The 20,737-nt window shown below is 36.0% G+C and overlaps 1 long non-coding RNA gene across 1 annotated transcript in view; it reads left to right on the plus strand.

The window, feature by feature from the left end:
• LOC132666657 (uncharacterized) overlaps positions 1 to 20,737 on the plus strand; it is a 297,042-nt gene that overhangs the window by 269,664 nt on the left and 6,641 nt on the right. The gene's annotated exons all lie outside the window — the stretch shown is intronic.

Here is a 20,737-nt window from a genome sequence, read left to right on the forward strand (position 1 = left end):
TTGTGTTATGTTCCCATCACCCTCAACAAGGACCTCAGCTAATTGGTATTCTGTACTCAGTTGTGTGACCCAGACTTCACTACTGAAGGGTCTGAATCCTCAGGGGACATTCCTCTTTTGGTTGGTGTGGGGGGAGTTGTTGTAATTCCTCATTATCTTTTACTTGTGGATATGAAAGTAGTAAGAGGTACTGCATAGAAGACCTTGGCTTCCATACCTAGTTCTCTTGCCCAATTTCCTTGGTTATTGGGGTCAGCCATCCTAGCCACCAGTAATGTGATCCCTCTTAATGTAAAGTTCAGTTGCATGTTTAACCCAAATGACCAGGTAGCAGCCCTAACTGGTAGACGCCTTCTAGACTTCTTTCTGTCTCATGGAGGGAACATTGCATTCTTAGAATAACAGACAAACTCTCCAAAGTAGGAGAGTTAAAAATCCCAAGAGAGGAATCAGAAACTCTCTGAATGGGGTTTTAGGTGTAAGGGTGAAAGGAGTCACTCTCATCCCTTGATTCTTGGACCCATGCATACCAGAAATGGGAGAGACACCAGACTTCCAGTAATTAAAGTTCTTAAGGAATAAAGCAATCTATTTGGAGTGTGTGGGCATCACTGCTCACAACACCTGTACCACCTGAAGCTTCCTCATGTGGAGAGGTGGCCATCTCTGTGCAGAATAATTTCAATAGTTTTGATAAAAAATAGGAGATAGGTTTTGATAGGAATACATACATAAGGAGAAAGCCTTCATTTCTGTAAGAGTGATTTTTGAATCCCCTTCTCAGTACTCAGATATAAAAGCTTCCACCCAGGTTAAATCTATGTCCTTTTCCTGACTCAAGAAGTAATGCTCACGTCTGTTCTAAATTCACCTTTCTATATTCTTTCACCCAAATATTAAACGCTCTCTTTTTTAAGTATGTGGGTCACCATTCAGAGTTGCTAGGATTAGCTCTACTGTCAATAGACCAGATAATTTTTGTGTCATAGTTGAACCGTAGGTGTCTACACAATCTCTGGGATAAAGTACTACCTTTCCCTTGGCAACTCCTTCCTGTTGTGAAGTGACACGATAACAACGTAAAAATCCTACTTCTGTTTCCACTGTATAGTGGAATTACCTGATCTGGTACCTCAATCTTTCTCTTGTGGTGGTACTCAATTCTGAACCTAGTTCTGATATAGCTGAGCCACTGCCAGGCTTCATCCAAAGTATTGGATCCAATGTTCCATTTCTCTCTAGCTAGAGTACTGCCCTGAAGGAACCGGTCTGTGGAACCCTGGTCGTAGCCTGCTTCACTTCCCGCAGGGCTTATAACCTGGGATTTCCCAATGCTGTCTGTATCAGCCAGATCCATCTTTTTGGGATCAGTATTCACCTTTCCTGAACTTGAGGTTACCATATCAACAAAACATTTCCTATGAGAAATTTACTTTCCGTAACATGCCTATTTCACTGGTCTGAGGTTGCTTCCCAAATGGAAGTAAAATACAATTAGCCAAAGAAATACTTTACCTGATGTACAACTCATTCTTTCCCTAGCCTTTTTTATTAAATTGTTTATCTTCTTTCAAAATTAAAGAATCCTACTTCCTGTCATAATTTCTTCCCAAGTCTTAATTTCTAGCTCTTAAATTTGCTCAACAATTTAGGTTCTCCTTTGCCCAAATATAGTTATGCCATATGACTTCACATAATGTCTCTTTTCAACACAACCTGTGAAATTATGTTTTCTGGCTGGCACTGGCACACAATCAGTGTTTCCATCATTTGTGAGATATAATACAGAGCTGCTAAAGCTAATTCTCTGTTAGGTGATGTCTCACTGCCTGCTTGAAAAGTGCAAAAAGATTAGCATGTTTAAATTAAACTAGATCTACTCATAGAAGATTAATTATTTGGCTTGCCAACAAGAAGTCATCACATTATTAATGTAATGAACAAAGAAAATTGCTTCTATAAGAGAGAATGATAATAAACGGTACTTTGCCAAAACATCAGAATATAGTAGAGGTGAGTGATGGCAGCATTCATAGATGTTATCCAGGTATAATTTTTTTAAAGAGTTGGTCTCAATTATTATCCAATTATCCTGCTATTATTTTTAATAATTCTGGAAAGAGCTCATATTCAGAGATCATTGATATATGTAAATGATGTCAGAAGACTAAGTGTATATTGAGAGTACTCTAGACACTTGTCATCACTTTCATTAGAATACTGTGCAGGCTGTCAGTTGTCATGGCCCAGAAAGCTTGGTGCTCATAACCTTTGCAAGAGCTTAAATATTCATCATGGGCTCATCCCTGTGGCCGTACCCAGAGATATGAAAAGGTATAAGATGCATCAGAACCAACTTCTCTAAAGAAAATGTTGTGACAATCTGACAGCCATAACAACAAATAAGTCAGCAGCACAGGTGAACATAAAGAGAAAAAGGACTGTCACAACTATATTGGAGAAAGGAATAGTGGAACAAATTGCTCTTTCATCAAGCACACACAAAAAATTTACAAAGTCGGTCTTCTTTTAGTTGAAATTTACCTTTTCAGTTAAATTATGATTGGTTTCTTCACTAAGTTTTTAGTGCAGAAATTTTAGGAAACTATAAAGAAGAAAATCAAATTTCTGTATTCTCACATCTTCAAGAATGTTTTCTATTTTTCTTTGTAATGTGCTATGAATAAATAATTTTATTTTAGAAGGTAGCTATATAAAATATATTTATCATGAAATTTCATTTCATATTAAATTGTGAACACTTTATTAGGTTATAAAAGTTACTGGAAAATATCACTAATAATGACTATATGACATTCCAACAAATTGATGCATTCTTCTCTGCTTGTGGAACATTAGATTTTCTCCAAATGTTTTTTTTTTTAATTTTTAATATTTATTTATTTTGAGAGTGAGAGAAAGGGAGGGAGAGAATGAATGAGAGCAGGGGAGGAACAGAGAGAGAGGGAGACACAGAATCCAAAGCAGGCTCCAGACTCTGAGCTGTCAGCACAGGGCCCAATGTGGGGCTCAAACTCATGAACTGTGAGTTCATGACCATAGCCATGTTGGATGCTTAACCAATTGAGCCACCCAGGCTCCCCTCTCCAAACTTTTTCTATTACAAGTTATTTGCTTTGAACATCTTTGTGTCTAAATTTGTCCATATTCATATTATTTCCTTATGATAGATGCCCAGAAGTATAATGACATTAAATACTATGGCTCTTGATAAATATGAATTTTAGGCCAAGATCTAGAGCAGGTGGAAACCCAGGAATTTGAAGACTGTCATTGGGGTTGTATTTTTACTGGGGATATTTGGTGATTATGGGAGAGGTAACTGAGAGCCAGAGGAGTTGAAAAGTGACGCGACAGCCTCTCCAGGATAGAGAAAGATAAAAGACAATATTGAGAAACGTAGCAGGGAAATAGTATCTCAGAAAAAAGGGACAAAATATATTTGAGTAAGAAAGTATCAAATTTTAGAACTGAAAAAAATAGAAATTAAAAACACAATGGGTAAGCTTAACAGTAGATTACAAACAGCTGAAGAAATTGTACATGAAAAGAAAACTCAGTTTAAGAAAATATCCAGAATGAAATAGACACAGTGAAAAGACAGGCAGATGGAAAATACAGAAGAGAATACAGATCTTCCTCCACTATGATGGGTTCATGTCCCAATAAACCCATCATAAGCTGAAAATCTCATAAGTTGAAAATGCATGTAGTACACCTAACTTATGAAACACCATAGGCTAGCTTATTTTAAATGTGCTCAGAAAACTTACATTAGCCTATAGTTGAGCAAAATCATCTCAGACAAAGTTTACTTTATACTAAAGTATTGAATATCTCAGGTAATTTATTGAATTTTGTACTGAAATTGAAAAACAGACTTGTTCTATGGGCACAGAAAAGTTATAAGTGTATCAGTTGTTCACTCTTGTAATCCCGTGGCTGACTGGGAGCTGTGGCTTGCTGTCACTGTCCAACATCATGGGAAAGAATAGTATTAAATATCACTAGTCAAGAAAAAGATCTGAATATCAAAATTTGAAATATGGCTTCTACTGAATGTGTATTTCTTTCTTACCATCATAAAGTTTAAAAATTATAGGCTGAACCATTGTAAGTGGAGACTGTCTGCATAAGACTTATTGATTCAAACTCTTTAAGGAGATCTCTGTCGAATACATTAACTGACCACTCAGCTGAAAAGAGACTTCAGTGAGTGCACATGACAAAGAATAAAGTCTTAACAGAATTCATAGAGAATTCACTAAAATAAACACTATTATGTTATTATTTTTTTTAAATAACCAAGTAGAAATTCTGAAGTTGAAAAGTACAGTAACTGAAATGAAAAAAAAATTCACTAGGGAGAGCAAATATGTTAGCAACCTCCCCTGTAAGAAGTACTAAAGATAGTCCTTTAGGCTAAAACAAAAGGACATCAGGCAATAACTTGAATAAAAATAGAGTAATTGGTAAAAAAGTAATTACATAGTTAAATATAAAAGATATTAGAAAGGTATTTTTGTTTGTAGCTTATTCTTCTTATTTACAAAACAGCTGCATAAAGAAATAATTTAAAATGCAGGTTGATGTACTTATAATGTTAAAGCTGTAACTTTTATGACAGTAAGAGAATGAGGGTAGAGGAAGAAATTGAGCTATAATGGCACAAAGTTTTTATATATTAGTAATTTAGGTTGGTATTAAAGCTAGATTATTTTAAGATACTAATTGAAACTACCAAGAAAATAACTGGATAATAACTCAAAAATATAGAAAAAATGGACAGTAATAGAATTAAAACAGCATAATATAAAATATCAATTTAACATGAAAAAGAGATGTAGTGAGAATTGAGAGAAAAATGCATAAGACATACAGTAAAAAAATGTGAAAATTACAGACATGAATCCACTTTTTTTGCATTGATTCAACATTATACTAGAGGTTCTAGCAATGGAAATTAGACAAGAAAAAGAAATTAAGGGCTTCTAATTTGGAATGGAATAAATAAAACTATATTTATTTATAGATTACATACCCTTGTTTATAGAAAATACTAAAGATACCATAAAAGTAGCTAATAAACAGGTTCAGCAAGAGTTCAGAATACAAGATCAACATAATCAATTGCATTTTATTTATTTATTTATTTAAAAAAAAAAAGTTTTTTATTTTTATTTATTTATTTTTAAAACAGAATAGTGTGCTTCTTTTAATGTAGAGAAAGATTAAAATTGGGCAAGTACAATACTTTTCGTTGACTTGTTAAATCTATCATCATATGTACATATAGAGTTGTTTTTTACTCATCAGGATTTCTTTTTTTTTTTTATTTTTTTATTTTTTAATATATGAAATTTACTGTCAAATTGGTTTCCATACAACACCCAGTGCTCATCCCAAAAGGTGCCCTCCTCAATACCCATCACCCACCCTGCCCTCCCTCCCACCCCCCATCAACCCTCAGTTTGTTCTCCGTTTTTAACAGTCTCTTATGCTTTGGCTCTCTCCCACTCTAACCTCTTTTTTTTTTTTTTTTCCTTCCCCTCCCCCATGGGTTTCTGTTACGTTTCTCAGGATCCACATAAGAGTGAAAACATATGGTATCTGTCTTTCTCTGTATGGCTTATTTCACTTAGCATCACACTCTCCAGTTCCATCCATGTTGCTACAAAAGGCCATATTTCATTTTTTCTCATTGCCACGTAGTATTCCATTGTGTATATAAACCACAATTACTTTATCCATTCATCAGTTGATGGACATTTAGGCTCTTTCCATCATTTGGCTATTGTTGAGAGTGCTGCTATAAACATTGGGGTACAAGTGCCCCTATGCATCAGTACTCCTGTATCCCTTGGATAATCAATTGCATTTTATATGATAGCATAAAAAGTCTGAAAACAGAAGAACATGGGGGAAGGGAAGGGGGAAGAAAGTTACAGAGAGGGAGGGAGGCAAACCATAAGAGACTCTTAAATACTGAGAACAAACTGAGGATTGATGTGGGTTGGGGGAGAGAGGAAATTGGGTGATGGGTATGAGGAGGGCACTTGTTGGGATGGGCACTGGGTGTTGTATGGAAACCAATTTGACAATAAATTATATTAAAAAATTAATTAAATGATTGCATTTACAATAATATTTTAATATCTTTTAAGAATAAAAACTTAGGAATAAGTTTAATTTAAAATTTCAAGGCATGCATAGTTGAAAACTACAAAACATACCTGAAAGAAACTAAAGAAAATTTAAATGGAGGAATATACCATGCTCATGGATTGAGAGAATTAACAGTTTAAGACAGCCATGCTTCCCAAACTGATCTACAGATTCAGTGCATCCCTGTCAAAGTTCCAGTTTTTTTTTTTTTTTTGAAAATTTACACTAAAATTAATGTGACAATACAAGAGACCTAGAGTAGCCAAAATAATCTTGGAAAAGAAGAACAAAATTGGAGGATTCACAGTCTCAAACTTCACAACTTATAGCAAAGTGACAGTAAGTAAGATAGTGTGATATTGACATAAAGATAGACATACAGATCAATGGAATAGAATTGAGAATCCAGAAATATACACTTAAATTTATAATTACTTGCTTTTAGATAAGTGTTCCATGATAGTTCAATGGAGAAAAATAGTCATTCAACAAACAATAACGGGATACCTAGACAGACACATGTAAAAGAATGATGTTAGATCCATACCTCACACCATAGACAGACATTACTTGAGAATGGATCATAGAACTCAATTAAAAGGCTAAAGAATGGATCATAGAACTCAATTATTTATTCCATTCCAAATTAGAAGCCCTTAATTTCTTTTTCTTGTCTAATTTCCATTGCTAGAACCTCTAGTATAATGTTGAATCGATGCGAAAAAAGTGGATTTATGTCTGTAATTTTCACATTTTTTTTACTGTCTGTCTTACGCATTTTTCTCTCAAAATTGTTAGAAAAAATCATAGAAATAAATAAATCTTCATGACTTTCAAGTTGGCAAAGATTTCTTGATATGATATCAAAGTACAAGCAACAAAACAGAAGTAGGTTAATTTGGATTTGATAAAAATTAACTCTTTTGTTTCCAAAGGACATCATCAAGCAAGTGAAAAGACAACCCATGGAATGAAAAAAATGTATTTGTAAATAATATATTTGATAAAGGAATATATTCAGAATACATAAGGAATTCTTACAATTAAAAAATGAACAAAGAATTCAAATAGACATTTCTCTTAAATTATATTAAAGTGGCCAGTGCACACATGAAAAGATGCTAACATCTTTAGCTACTATGAGAATGCAAACCAGAACTACAATAAAGGAGGCTGGAAACATGGCAGAGTAAGAGGACCCTAAGCTTACCTAGTCCCACGGATGCATCTCACATCAGTGTAAATAACCCAGAAAATGACTCAGAGACTGGAAGAACAAACTTCTCTACTGAAAGTAGAGGGGAGTCCACATTGCAGAAGGTAGGCAAGATGGTGATGTGGTTTGGGGGCAAAGGGGACCACAGCAATCTCGTGAGGAGTAAGCTGAAGGCACAGTAAAGGGTGAGAAATAGATTATTACACCTGGTAGCCTACATGGGGAAGATGAATTCCCACAATAGTTGGCTCTTAAGACTAGAGTGGCTGATTTTCATGCATTCTTGCAAACAGTGACACTTAAAACCTAGAGAGACAGCATTACAAATAGTTCATGGAGATAGAGCATAGAAGTAGCAGTTTGAAAAACCCCTGGAGCACACAGGAGGGAGAGTTATTTAATCTTCTCAGAGCATGGCCTGGAGATACAGGGATTGCAGGGAGACCCCTCCAGGAGCAAAGAAGCTAGCAGGCACCATTTCCCCCACACATACCCCAGCATAAACACACAGCCACCTGTGGGAACCAGCATGGCACAGGCACTCACTATCTAACGCCAAGCTCTGCTGCCTTGTGCTTTCGTGGATCTACCCTTTTCAGTTACACTTGCCCAAGTCCTGGCACTGCAGATCCCCTCACCCAGAAGACCAGCTCAAATCCTGCCGACACCATGTCTCTGGAGCCAGGGCATCAGTTCTGGGAACATTGGTGGTGGCAGGTCTCATTTCACAGGAGACCAGGACACCCTTGTTAAAATGTGCTCCACCAAACTGAGGACCAAATGCTGCTCACTACAGGCAGAGAGCCTCTCCAGATGACTGAAGGAAGAAGGGGCCAGGACACAATAGCGGGGCACACACAAGACACATAGGAGACACTTCCTGAAGCAACAGGTCTTGGGGGACAGAAGACACTTCACTGAAGGGCAGTAGAGGACCTCTTCATCATAAGGCCATTACCTTCAATAGTAGGAGACATAGTTAACTTTCCTGATGTACAGACAAAGATACAGACACAGAGAGATGAAAAGGGGAGACAGGAATATGTCCCAAATGAAAGAACAAGACCAAACCACAGCAAGAGACCTAACTGAAAGGATATAAGTAATATGCCTAATAGAGAATTTAAAGTAATGATCATAAAGATACTCACTGGACTTGAGAAAAGAGTGGAGGATATCTGTGACATCCTTAACAAAAAGATAAAAAAGAACCAATCATAAGTAAAGAACACAATAAATGAAATTAAAAATACACTTGATGGAACAAATAGCAAGCTAGAGGAAGTAGAATGAATTAATGATTTGGAAGACAGAATAATGGAAAGTAATCAAGCTGAACAAATGAAAGAAAAAAATATGCAGAATGAGAATAGATTTAGGGAACTCAGTTAATCCATAAAGCATAATAATATTTGCATCATAGGGATCTCAGAAGAAGAGAGAGAAAAGAGATAAAATTTATTTGAGAAATAATAGCTGAAAACTTTAATCTGGAGAAGGAAACAGATATTCAGATCCAGGAGGTATATAGATCCTCTAATAAAATCAACCCAAGGAGATTCACACCAAGACACCTAGTAATTAAAATGACAAAAACTGGTGATAAAGAAAAGCACTTTTTTTTCAATATATGAAGTTTATTGTCAAATTGGTTTTCATACAACACCCAGTGCTCATCCCAAAAGGTGCCCTCCTCAATACCCATCACCCACCCTCCCCTCCCTCCCACCCCCCATCAACCCTCAGTTTGTTCTCAGTTTTTAAGAGTCTCTTATGCTTTGGCTCTCTCCCACTCTAACCTCCTTGTTTTTTTCCCTTCCCCTCCCCCATGGGTTTCTGTTAAGTTTCTCAGGATCCACATAAGAGTGAAAACATATGGTATCTGTCTTTCTCTGTATGGCTTATTTCACTTAGCATCACACTTTCCAGTTCCATCCACGTTGCTACAAAGAGCCATATTTCGTTCTTCCTCATTGCCATGTAGTACTCCATTGTGTATATAAACCACAATTTCTTTATCCATTCATCAGTTGATGGACATTTAGGCCCTTTCCATAATTTGGCTATTGTTGAGAGTGCTGCTATAAACATTGGGGTACAAGTGCCCCTATGCATCAGTACTCCTGTATCCCTTGGGTAAATTCCTAGCAGTCCTATTGCTGGGTCATAGGGTAGGTCTATTTTTAATTTTCTGAGGAACCTCCACACTGTTTTCCAGAGCGGCTGCACCAATTTGCATTCCCACCAACAGTGCAAGAGGGTTCCCGTTTCTCCACATCCTCTCCAGCATCTATAGTCTCCTGATTTGTTCATTTTGGCCACTCTGACTGGCATGAGGTGATATCTGAGTGTGGTTTTGATTTGTATTTCCCTGATGAGGAGCGATGTTGAGCATCTTTTCATGTGCCTGTTGGCCATCCGGATGTCTTCTATTGAGAAGTGTCTATTCATGTTTTGTGCCCATTTCTTCACTGGGTTATTTGTTTTTCGGGTGTGGAGTTTGGTGAGCTCTTTATAGATTTTGGATACTAGCCCTTTGTCTGATATGTCATTCGCAAATATGTTTTCCCATTCCGTTGGTTGCCTTTTAGTTTTGTTGGTTGTTTCCTTTGCTGAGCAGAAGCTTTTTATCTTCATAAGGTCCCAGTAGTTCATTTTTGCTTTTTATTCCCTTGCCTTTGGGGATGGAAAAGCACTTTTTAAAGCAGCAAGAGAAAAGAAGACAGTTACACACAAGGGAAACCCCATAAATCTGTCAGCAGATTTTTCTGCAGAAACTTAGCAATCCAGGAGGGAGTGGCATGATATATTCAAAAGGCTGAGTGGGAAAATTCTGCAGACAAGAATACTCTATCCAGCAAGACCATCATTCAGAATAGAAGAAGAAATAGTTATCAGACAAACAAAAACTAAATGAGTTCATGCCCACTAAACCAGCCCTACAAGAAATTTATTTGAGTGGAAATGAAACACCATAACTGAGATATGAAAAGTAGGAAACACAAAAGCAGTAAAAGTAAGTTTATCTGTAAAATCCAGTCAAGGGACTCACAAAATAAAAGGTTGTACAATATGACACCATATACCTAAAATAAGAGGAGAGAGTAATAAAGAATGGGTACATTAAATGACCATCAGCTTAATATAGACTGCTATATGAAGAGGATGTTATATACAAACCTAATGGTAACCACAAATCGAAAACCAGTAGTAGATATGCAAAGAATAAAGAGAAAGGAGTCCAAGTATATCACTAAATAAAGCCAGGAAAACATGAAAGAGAGCAAGAGAAGGATCAGAGAAAGTCTATAGAAATAACCGCAAGTAACAAAATGGCAGTAAATGATTACTTTGAATGATAATGAATTAAAGAAGCCAATCAAAAGAGGTAGGGTAATAGAGTGGATGAAAGGGCAAGACACTTCTGTATATTGCCTGTAAGAAACTCATTTTAGACCTAAAGACATCTGCAGATTGAAGGTGAGGGGATGGAGAAACACTTATCATGCAAATGGATGTCAAAAGAAAGCTGATGTAGCAATACTTATATAAGACAAAATAGATTTTAAGACAAAGACTGTAACAAGAGACAAAGAAGGACACTATATTAAGGGGACAATCCAATCAGAAGATAGAACAGTTGTAAATATGTATGCACCCAACATGGGAGAACCCTAATACATAATGCAGTTAATCACAAATATAAAGGAACTACTCAATAGTAATACAATAATAGTAGAGGACTTTAACACCTCAGTTACATCAATGGACAGATCATCCAAACAGAAAATCAACAAAGAAACAATGGGTTTGAATGACACAATGGACCAGATGGATTTAACAGATATATTCAGAACCTTCCATCCTACAACAGAATACACATTCTTTTCAAGTGCACATGGAACATTCTCCAGAATAGATCACATATTAGAGCACTAAACAAGCCTCAACAAATTCAAAAAAATCAAAGTCATACCATGCTTCCTTTCTGACCACTACACTGTGAAACTAGAAATCAACCACAAGAAAAAATCTGGAAATAACACAAATACGTGAATGTTAAATACATGTTACTAAATAATGAATGGGTTAACCAGGAAATAAAAGAAGAAATAGAAAAGTAAATAGAAATGAATGAAAATGAAAACACAATGGTCCAAAACCTTTGAGATGCAGCAAAAGCTATTATAAGAGGGAAGTTTATAGCAATACAGGCCTACATCAAGAAGCAGGAAAAATCTCAAATAGACAACCTTACACCTAATGGAACTAGAAAAAGAATAACAAACAAGACCCCAAATGAGCAGAAGGAAGGAAACAATAAAGATTAGAGTGGCAATAAATGATCTAGAAACTAAAAAGCCCAGTATAGATCAATGAAACCAGGAGTTGGGTCTTGAAAAGATCAACAAAATTGATAAACCTCTAGCCAGAGTTGTTAAAAAAAGAGAAATGACTCACGGGGCGCCTGGGTTGCTCAGTAGGTTTTGTGTCCAACTTCGGCTCAGGTCATGACCTCATGGTTTGTGGGTTCAAGCCCTGTGTTGAGGTCTGTGCTGATAGCTTGGAGCCTGGAGCCTGCTTTAGAGTCTGTCTCTCTATCCCTCTCCAGCTCACACTCTGTCTCTCTCTCAATCTCTATCTCTCAAAATAAACACAATAAAAATTTTTAAACAAAGAGAAACGACTCAAATAAAATCATAAATGAAAGAGGTGAAATAACAACCAATACCACAGAAATACAAACAATTCTAAGAGAATATTATGAAAAATTATGTGCCAAAAATTGGACAATCTAGAAGAGATGGGTAAATTATTAGAAACCTATAACTGATAAAAACTGAAGCAAAAGGAAACTGAAAGTGTGTAAATATCAATTAGCAGCAATAAAATTGAATCACTAAGCAAAAACCTTACATTAAACAAAAGTCCAGTACCATATGGCTTCACAGACAAATTTTACTAAGCATTTGAAGAAGAGTTAATACCTATTCTTCTCAAACTATTCCAAAAATCAGAAGAGGAAGGAAAACTTCCAAATTCATTCTGATGCCAGTGTCACCCTGTTAGTAAAACCAGATAAAGACAACACAAATAAATAGAACTACAGGCCAGTATTCCTGATGAACATAGATACAAAATTCCTCAACAAAACACTAGCAAGCTGAAACCAAAAATACATGAAACAATCATTCACCATGAACACATGGGATTTATTCCTGGGATGCAAGGGTGATTCAATATTTGCAAATCAACATGATATGTCAGATCAATAAAAGAAAGGCTAAAAAGCATGTAATCATTTCAATAGATGCAGAAAAAGCATTTGACAAAGTACAAAATCCATTCTTGACAAGAAATTCTCACATGGTATGTTTAGAGGGAACATACCTCAACAAAATAAAAATCATATGAAAAAACCACAGCCAACATCATACTCAATGGTGAAAAACAGAGAGCTTTCCCCCTAAGGCCATGAACAAGACAAGAATGTCCACTTTCACCACTTTTATTCAACATAGTACTGGAAGTCCTAGCCATAGCAGTCACACAACGAAAAGAAATAGAGGGCATCCAAATTCGTAAGGAAGAAGTAAAACTTTTACCATTTACAGATGACATGATACAATATATACAAAACCGTAAAGCCTGTACTAAAACACTACTAGAACTGGTAAATGATTTCAGTAAAGTCAAAGGATACAAAATCAATGTACAGAAATCTGTTGCATTTCTATACACCAATGATGAAGCAGCAAAAAGATAAATTAAGAAAACACTCCCATTTATAATTTTACCCAAAATAATAAGATACCTAGGAATAAATTTAGCCAAAGACATGAAAGACCTGTACTCTGAAAACTACAAAACATTAATGAAAGAAATTGAAGACCACACCAAGAAATGGAAGGACATTCCATGCTCATGGATTGGAAGAAAAATATTGTTAAAATGTCTATACTATCCAAGGCAATCTATAGATTCAATGCAATCCCTATCAAAATACCAACAACGTTTTTCACAAAACTAGAACAAACAATCCTAGAATTTGTATGGAACCACAAAAGACCTTGAAAAGCCAAAGCAATCTTGAAAAAGACAAGTAAAGCTGGAGGCATCACAATTCTGGACTTCAAGTTATATTACCAAGCTGTAGTAATCAAAACAGTATGGTACTGGTACAAAAATAGGCACACGGATCAATGGAACAGAATAGACATCCCATAAGTAAACCCATAATTGTGTGGTCAATTAGCTTTTTACAAAACAGGAAAGAATATCCAATGGGAAAAAGACAATCTCTTCAACAAAGGGTGTTGGGAAAACTGGACAGCAACATGCAAAAAAATGAAACTGAACACTCTCATCATACATAAAAATAAATTCAAAGCTGATTAAAGACCTAAATGTGAGGCCTGAAATCATAAAAATCCTAGAAGACAACACAGGCAGTAATTTCTTTGGCTTTGGCAATAGCAACATTTTTCTAGATGTGTGTCTCCTGAGGTAAGGGAAATAAAAGCAAAAATAAACTATTGGGACTACATCAAAATAAAAAATCTTCTGCCCATCAGAGGAAACAATCAACAAAACTAAAAGGCAACCTACTGGATGGAAGAAGGTATTTGCAAATGACACATTCAATAAAGTGTTAGTATCCAAAATATAGAAAGAGCTGATAGAACTTAACACCCAAAAAACAAATAACCCAATTAAAAATGGGCAGAAGACATGAACAGATACTTCTTCAAAGAAGACCTACAGATGGCCAACAGATACATGAAAAGATGCTCAACATTATTCATCATCAGGGAAACACAAATCAAAATTACAATGAGATATCACTTCACAACTGTTAGAATGGCTAAAATCAAAACCACAAAGAAACAACAAGTGTTGGTGAGAATGTGGAAGATAAGGAAACCTCGTGCACTTTTGGTGGGAAGCAAACTGGTGCAGCCACTGTGGAAAACAATATGGAGCAAAACCACCAATTCAAGGGGATGGTATGTATGTGTGTATATATATGATATATATCGTATATATATGTGTATATCATATATATCATATATATAAATATATAATATATTTTATATATAACTACATATATAATATATATTGACACATATATAAATATTATATAATGTATGTGGGTATATATATATATATATATAAATATATGATATTATTCACCCATAAAAAAGAATGAAATTTTACCATTTGCAATGACATGGATGGAGCTAGAGAGTATGATGCTAAGTGAAATAAGTTAGAGAAAGACAAATACCATGCGATTTCACCCATATGTGGAACTTAAGAAACAAAAGAAACGAACAAAGTAAAAAGAGAGAGAGAGAGAGACAAACCAGGAAACAGACTCAACTACAGAGAACACACTCATGGTTACCAGAAGGAGATGGTGGGGGTGGGTGAAATAGGTGATGGAGATTGAAGAGTGCACTTGTGATGAGCACCAGGTGATGTACGAATCACTGTTGTCCAACTGAAACTGATATAACACTGTATTTTAACTATACTGGAATTAAAATGTAAAACTTAGTAAAAACTACAATGAAATAATTTTTACATACGCTAGGATACCTAAAATTAAAAAAAGATAGACATTAACAGGTATTGGTGAGAATGTAGAGAAATTGAACCATCATCATACATTAGAACAACCATAAAATGATGGAATCACTTTGGGAATCAGTTTGTTACTTCCTCAAAAATTCAACAAAGACTTACGGTATGACTGTAATTGCACTCTTCACCATATGTCCAAGAGAATTGAAAGGGTGTGTCTAAAAAAATTGAACTCATGCTCATAGCAGCGTAATTAATAGCAGTCAAAAAGTGCTAACAACCCAAATGTCCACCAACTAAAGAATAGTTAAGTAAAATGGAATATTTTTCATAAAAAGAAATGAAATGCTCATATAGATGCCCTAGCATGAAAGATTGAGTCTTAAAACCATTATGCAAAGTGAAAGAAGCTAGATACAAATGGCCATAATGTGTCATTCCATTTATAGGAAATGTCAGGATAAGCACATCACAGAGGATGAAATAGATTAGTGTTTGCCATGCACTGTGGAAAAAGGAGGGTGTGAAGTGAGGACTGATGGGCATGCATTTCTTTGGGGGATGATGAAGTAATGCTACATTTCATACTGGTCATCACGGCCCAACCCTAGGAATATAAACCTTACTCAATTGTACATTTTAACTGGGTGAATGTTAAGGTATGTGAATCAGAACTTAATAAAGCTGTCACAGGGGCTCCTAGGAGGCTCAGTCGGTTGAGCGACTGATATGGGCTCAGGTCATTTTCTCAGGGCTTGTGAGTTCGAGCCCTGTGTCGGGCTGTGTAGGGACAGCTGAGAGCCTGGAGTCTGCTTCAGATTCTGTGTCTCCCTCTCTCTCTCTGCCCCTCCCCCACTCACATTCTCTCTCTGTCTCTCTCTCTCAAAAATGAATAAATATTTTAAAAAATATTTTAAAAATAAAGCTTTCATAAAAATAAACATGAAACACAGATTTTCAAATATCAGCTGAAAGCACCAATTATAAATAACAGGTGGTGATCAGATGAAAGTAAAATGCTCCTAATGGAAGCCTTGATATGCAAAAAATAATAAAGAGCATGAACAGAGTAATTGCTTAGTTGTCTAAACTATATGAAACAAAAATTTCCGTAGGTAATTCAGTTGTATACAACAATAGTATGCTAAACAATCATATTTTTAAATTTAATCAAGAGGATAAGGGTAAATGTTTATTTATGTAAGTCTAATTTGGTATAAAACAATAGAAGGTCTTGAAGATAAATCCCATTTTATAATAGAAAATTTTTTGAGTTTCAGGTTGAATTTATAAGGTAAAAATTATGTGTAAGTTGGGAGGGTTTAATGTATCATTTCTAAAAACATGTATCATAGGAGGAATGCAAAAGTATCAATAAACATTATTTTGTAAGTCTAGGAATATCTGAATTTTCAAAATTGGCATAAACTGATAAACAACGGAACATAGCAGTAAAGTTATTGAACTTCCAAGATGAAGACCCTATGAGGGTCTAGGCAAATACATATCACTCATAAAAGAGTGAAAAATCAGAATGGCTTTGTAATTTATACAGTTTCATTTAATTCCAATATTTTGCTAAACAAATGTAACAGCCATCCGAGAGAAAAGAGGGCCTGAGAAAACAGGACCTATGACACAGATTTAGTATCCAGTTTTAAGGCAATAAAGTAAACATTCTCCATGGATACATCATTCATTATAACTTTATCATTTAAAGATTTCAATGACACATTCAGACAGTTGATACCTGACTCAAAACAAAAAGATGTGTGCGTCGGTTTTGAAGTGTCAATGCCATGCAGCTGTTGAGATGGTCAGAGGATAAATCTAAGTGTGTATACAATTACTCTAGTATTAAGATACAACCTTACGAAAATCAGATGGGTAAGAGGTTAGGCAGGTGCCAGAAGGTTTGAACATGCTAAATTCTTTCTTTACTACATAGAAGAAACAGTGGGTTTTAAGTTTCCCAGGGAAAAAGTGAAAGTGAATGCACTTCTGCTTTCATAATTTCTAAATCAGAAAAATTTTCTAAATTAGAAAAGCTATGCCATATATATGCTTTCAAATTACTATTAGGAAAAAAACCCACAAAACCCACAAAACAAAACACACCACACCATGTAGACATCTTTACTTATTTAAAAAAATTTTTAATGTTTATTTTTTTTATTTTTGAGAGAGAGACAGAGCATGAATGGGGGAGGGACAGAAAGAGAGGGAGACACAGAATCCGAAGCAGGCTCCAGGCTCTGAGCTGTCAGCGCGGAGCCTGAAGTGGGGCTTGAACCCATGAACCCTGAGATCATGACCCAAGCCCAAGTTGGATGCTTAACCAACTGAGCCACCCAGCCGGCCCTAGAAATCTTTCTTTAAAACAGAAAGCAAAGTATAAAGTAAAAAATGCTTTGATATTATATACATAAATTTAACTAGAAAAAAAATTAGATTCGGTCAAACAAATTTCACACTCCATTAAACAGCCTTATAAACTCTAAATCAGTATGGTTCCAAAATGCCAGATTTCAAGTATGAGAGGAAAAAAAAAGCAATCCAGAGAAACAAGAAGGAAGCAGAAATCAGATTAACACAAGGCAAGTTTGAATGGATGTGAGGGATCAGCAAAATGAATAGTGAACTTGGGGCGCCTGGGTGGCTCAGTCAGTTAAGCGTCCGACTTCAACTCAGGTCACGATCTCGCGGTCCGTGAGTTCGAGCCCTGCGTCGGGCTCTGGGCTGATGGCCCAGAGCCTGGAGCCTGCTTCAGATTCTGTGTCTCCCTCTCTCTCTGCCCCTCCCCCGTTCATGCTCTGTCTCTCTCTGTCTCAAAAATAAATAAACGTTAAAAAAATTAAAAAAAAAATGAATAGTGAACTAGAGAGGCACTTCTAAATGAATGAAGAATACAGCCCAAACTGAAAATCTGATTGTCCTGTGTCTTCGTACAACAAATAATACAGCATCAAAATATTATTGCCAAAATGATAGGACAGTCAATAAAAAATTTTAATAAAATCTGACTCCGTTTTTGATATGTGACTCCCAAGAGGTCTCAAGTCCCTCATTTCCCTTTCCCCTTCTGTCCCAAATCTGGGCACACTGATCAGAAAGCCTGGTGCCCTCTCCTTCAGTGCTAGTGGAAAACTCACTGCAGGCAAGTCCCAACTCCTGCCTATAGGAACCCACACCCCAGCCCCAGCCCCTAACCACGTCAAAAAACAAGCTGGTTTCCTGCCTTTGAAGTCATTTTTGGACCTGCTTGGGATCCTGCCCCGCTCTCCCAAGAGTGCCTCATTATGTGAGATGTGAACCTTTTTATACCCATTGATACGGTACCGCTAGTCTTAACATCTGACCAGAAGTTTGAATTCGTGTGTTACTACAGGATGGTTACAACAGAAATAGACAATTGTATTAGAATAATTTAAGTTGTATCTCTCAGCCCAGGCAAGGAACAAATGAATGTGTAGAGGGTATAAGTGGTATAAATCGATATATTAAATGAAATGCATACACATCTACTTGATTATATGTTCATATTTTATGGAATTAGCCATAAATAGATATAAAATGTACATAGATATACAACATACAGATATACTCTCATATGCAATGTGTATGTATGTATATATTGGTGTGTGTGTGTGTATATATGTCAACATACATATATATGCATGCAAAAAGGAACCTTATAGAGAGTATAACTTCTTTCAAGTATCCAAGGAACATTTAAAAATGACTCTGTAGTAAGGCAAGTCTGCAAAACAAAACAAAACAAAACAAAATCAAGAACAGATATGTATTATCTGATGATTAACAAAGACTGGAAATTGATAAGGAAAATAGGAACTGGAAACCACAAACCACTAGGAAATTGACTTCATTTCTTCTTCTCCCCCCTTATTATTTTCTACAAAAATTGGACTGTGATTAAATTTGAAGAATAATTCTATGCCCAAGAGCTATTGGGATTTTCCACCTCCTTGTTTTGGGAAGAGGGTGAGAATGTAAAAGCCTAAGTATACATTTTTGTTGTTGAATGGGCATTCAACAATTTGTACGAGGGCAGGTGTAGTACTGAATTGTCAAATGGGTGAGCTCTGCTCGTTATTGTACTTTCGTCTCTCAGCTCCAAATCTGCTCTTCTCTATTTTGTTTTATGATTCTGGGGCTGGTCCTCCCCAAGCCACATCTATCTATCTATCTATCTTTCTTTCTTTCTTTCTTTCTTTCTTTCTTTCTTTCTCTCTTTCTTTCTCTTTCTTTCTTTCTCTTTCTTTTTCTTTCTTTCTTCCTTCCTTCCTTCCTTCCTTCCTTCCTTCCTTCCTGTCTTTCTTTCTTTCTTTCTTTCTTTCTTTCTTTCTTTCTCCTTTCTTTTTTTCTTCCTCTTTCTTTCTTTCTTTCTTTCTTTTTCTTTCTTTCTTTCTCTTTCTTTTTCTTTCTTTCTTTCTTTCTTTCTCTTTCTTTCTCTCTCTCTCTCTCTCTCTCTCTCTCTCTTTCTCTTTCTTTTTCTTTCTTTCTTTCTTTCTTTCTTTCTTTCTTTCTTTCTTTCTCTTTCTTTCTCTCTCTCTCTCTTTCTCTTTCTTTCTTTCTTTCTTTCTTTTTCTTTCTTTCTTTCTTTCTTTCGTTGGTTGGTCTCCAGTTAAGCTCTGACGATACAGACCACGAAACTACTTGATTGACAAAAGGATACTTCTTACTTCCTGTTTTCTTCCTTTGCCTGTCATTGTATCACATCAGTGGTTCTTTACATTGGCGGTGGAAGTTCATCCAAGCAATGGTAGTTGATTTCAGGTTGCAGGTGTTTTACCTTCTGGAACAAGCCTCCGTGTACCCCCTGAGAGAGGCCAGTACCAGATGGTTGAAGCTCCTTAGAGGTCTGGGTCCCAGCTCCATGGGACCCAGACCCCATCTCCTGAGGTACCAGATAATTAATAGACAGCATCTCTGCCCCAGAGGTGTGAGTGCTAGTTCCTCTGCTCCACTCCCCCATTCATCCCCTTACCCCTTTGGGTTATAGCTTCATCCTACAGTGACTACTTTTGTGATTTCTCAGTGTCTTTAATTGTTATTATTAGTAGCAGTAGCAGGAGTGGTACGTTTTCTGTTCTCTGATACCTAGCTGAGAAATGTTAGTATTAAATTCTCTTTGTTAAAGTGATCGCACTAGCTTCTATCTCTGGCAAGACCCTGACTGATAACAGAAATCCCTTCTTGCTCCTCCACATACTTAATCCCCTAAACATAAGAAGCCAGTTTCCTAAGTGTATCAAGCACGTCTACTAGTTCCTGGGATTTTACATGCAACTACTCTGAAGCTTATAATCACGGATTCCCCAATCACTTTCCCCAGGGAGGCGTTGCATTTAATCATGTCATTGTCTCTTATTGTAAAAGTCAGAGCTCATGTGACATGTCTTATGTACTTAGATAATTTCTGAACACCAAAATAAATTTGATTAACCAAATGCCCTTTCCCTGATTATAGTAAAAGACAGAGAGCTGTAATAAGTTCCTGAAACCATTTCCCCTGAAAGCAATACTCATTCCTGTGGTTCACTTTTGGCCTAAAAGCTATTATACTAGATAAATAGATGCTTTTGTGGTTAAGAATCATTAATTTTTTTTTTTTTGTTTTTGTGCTTATGAAGGCCACCATAGGTTTTTAAAAACTTCAGAAAAATATTTAGTATTTACATTTTAAAAAGTAAGATTCTTGAACTACTCTTTGATCTTATCAAAAGA

The sequence above is a fragment of the Panthera onca genome, chromosome B2 (genome assembly GCF_046562875.1).
Source record: "Panthera onca isolate mPanOnc1 chromosome B2, mPanOnc1 haplotype 2, whole genome shotgun sequence".
Classification (NCBI taxonomy): Eukaryota; Metazoa; Chordata; class Mammalia; order Carnivora; family Felidae; genus Panthera; species Panthera onca.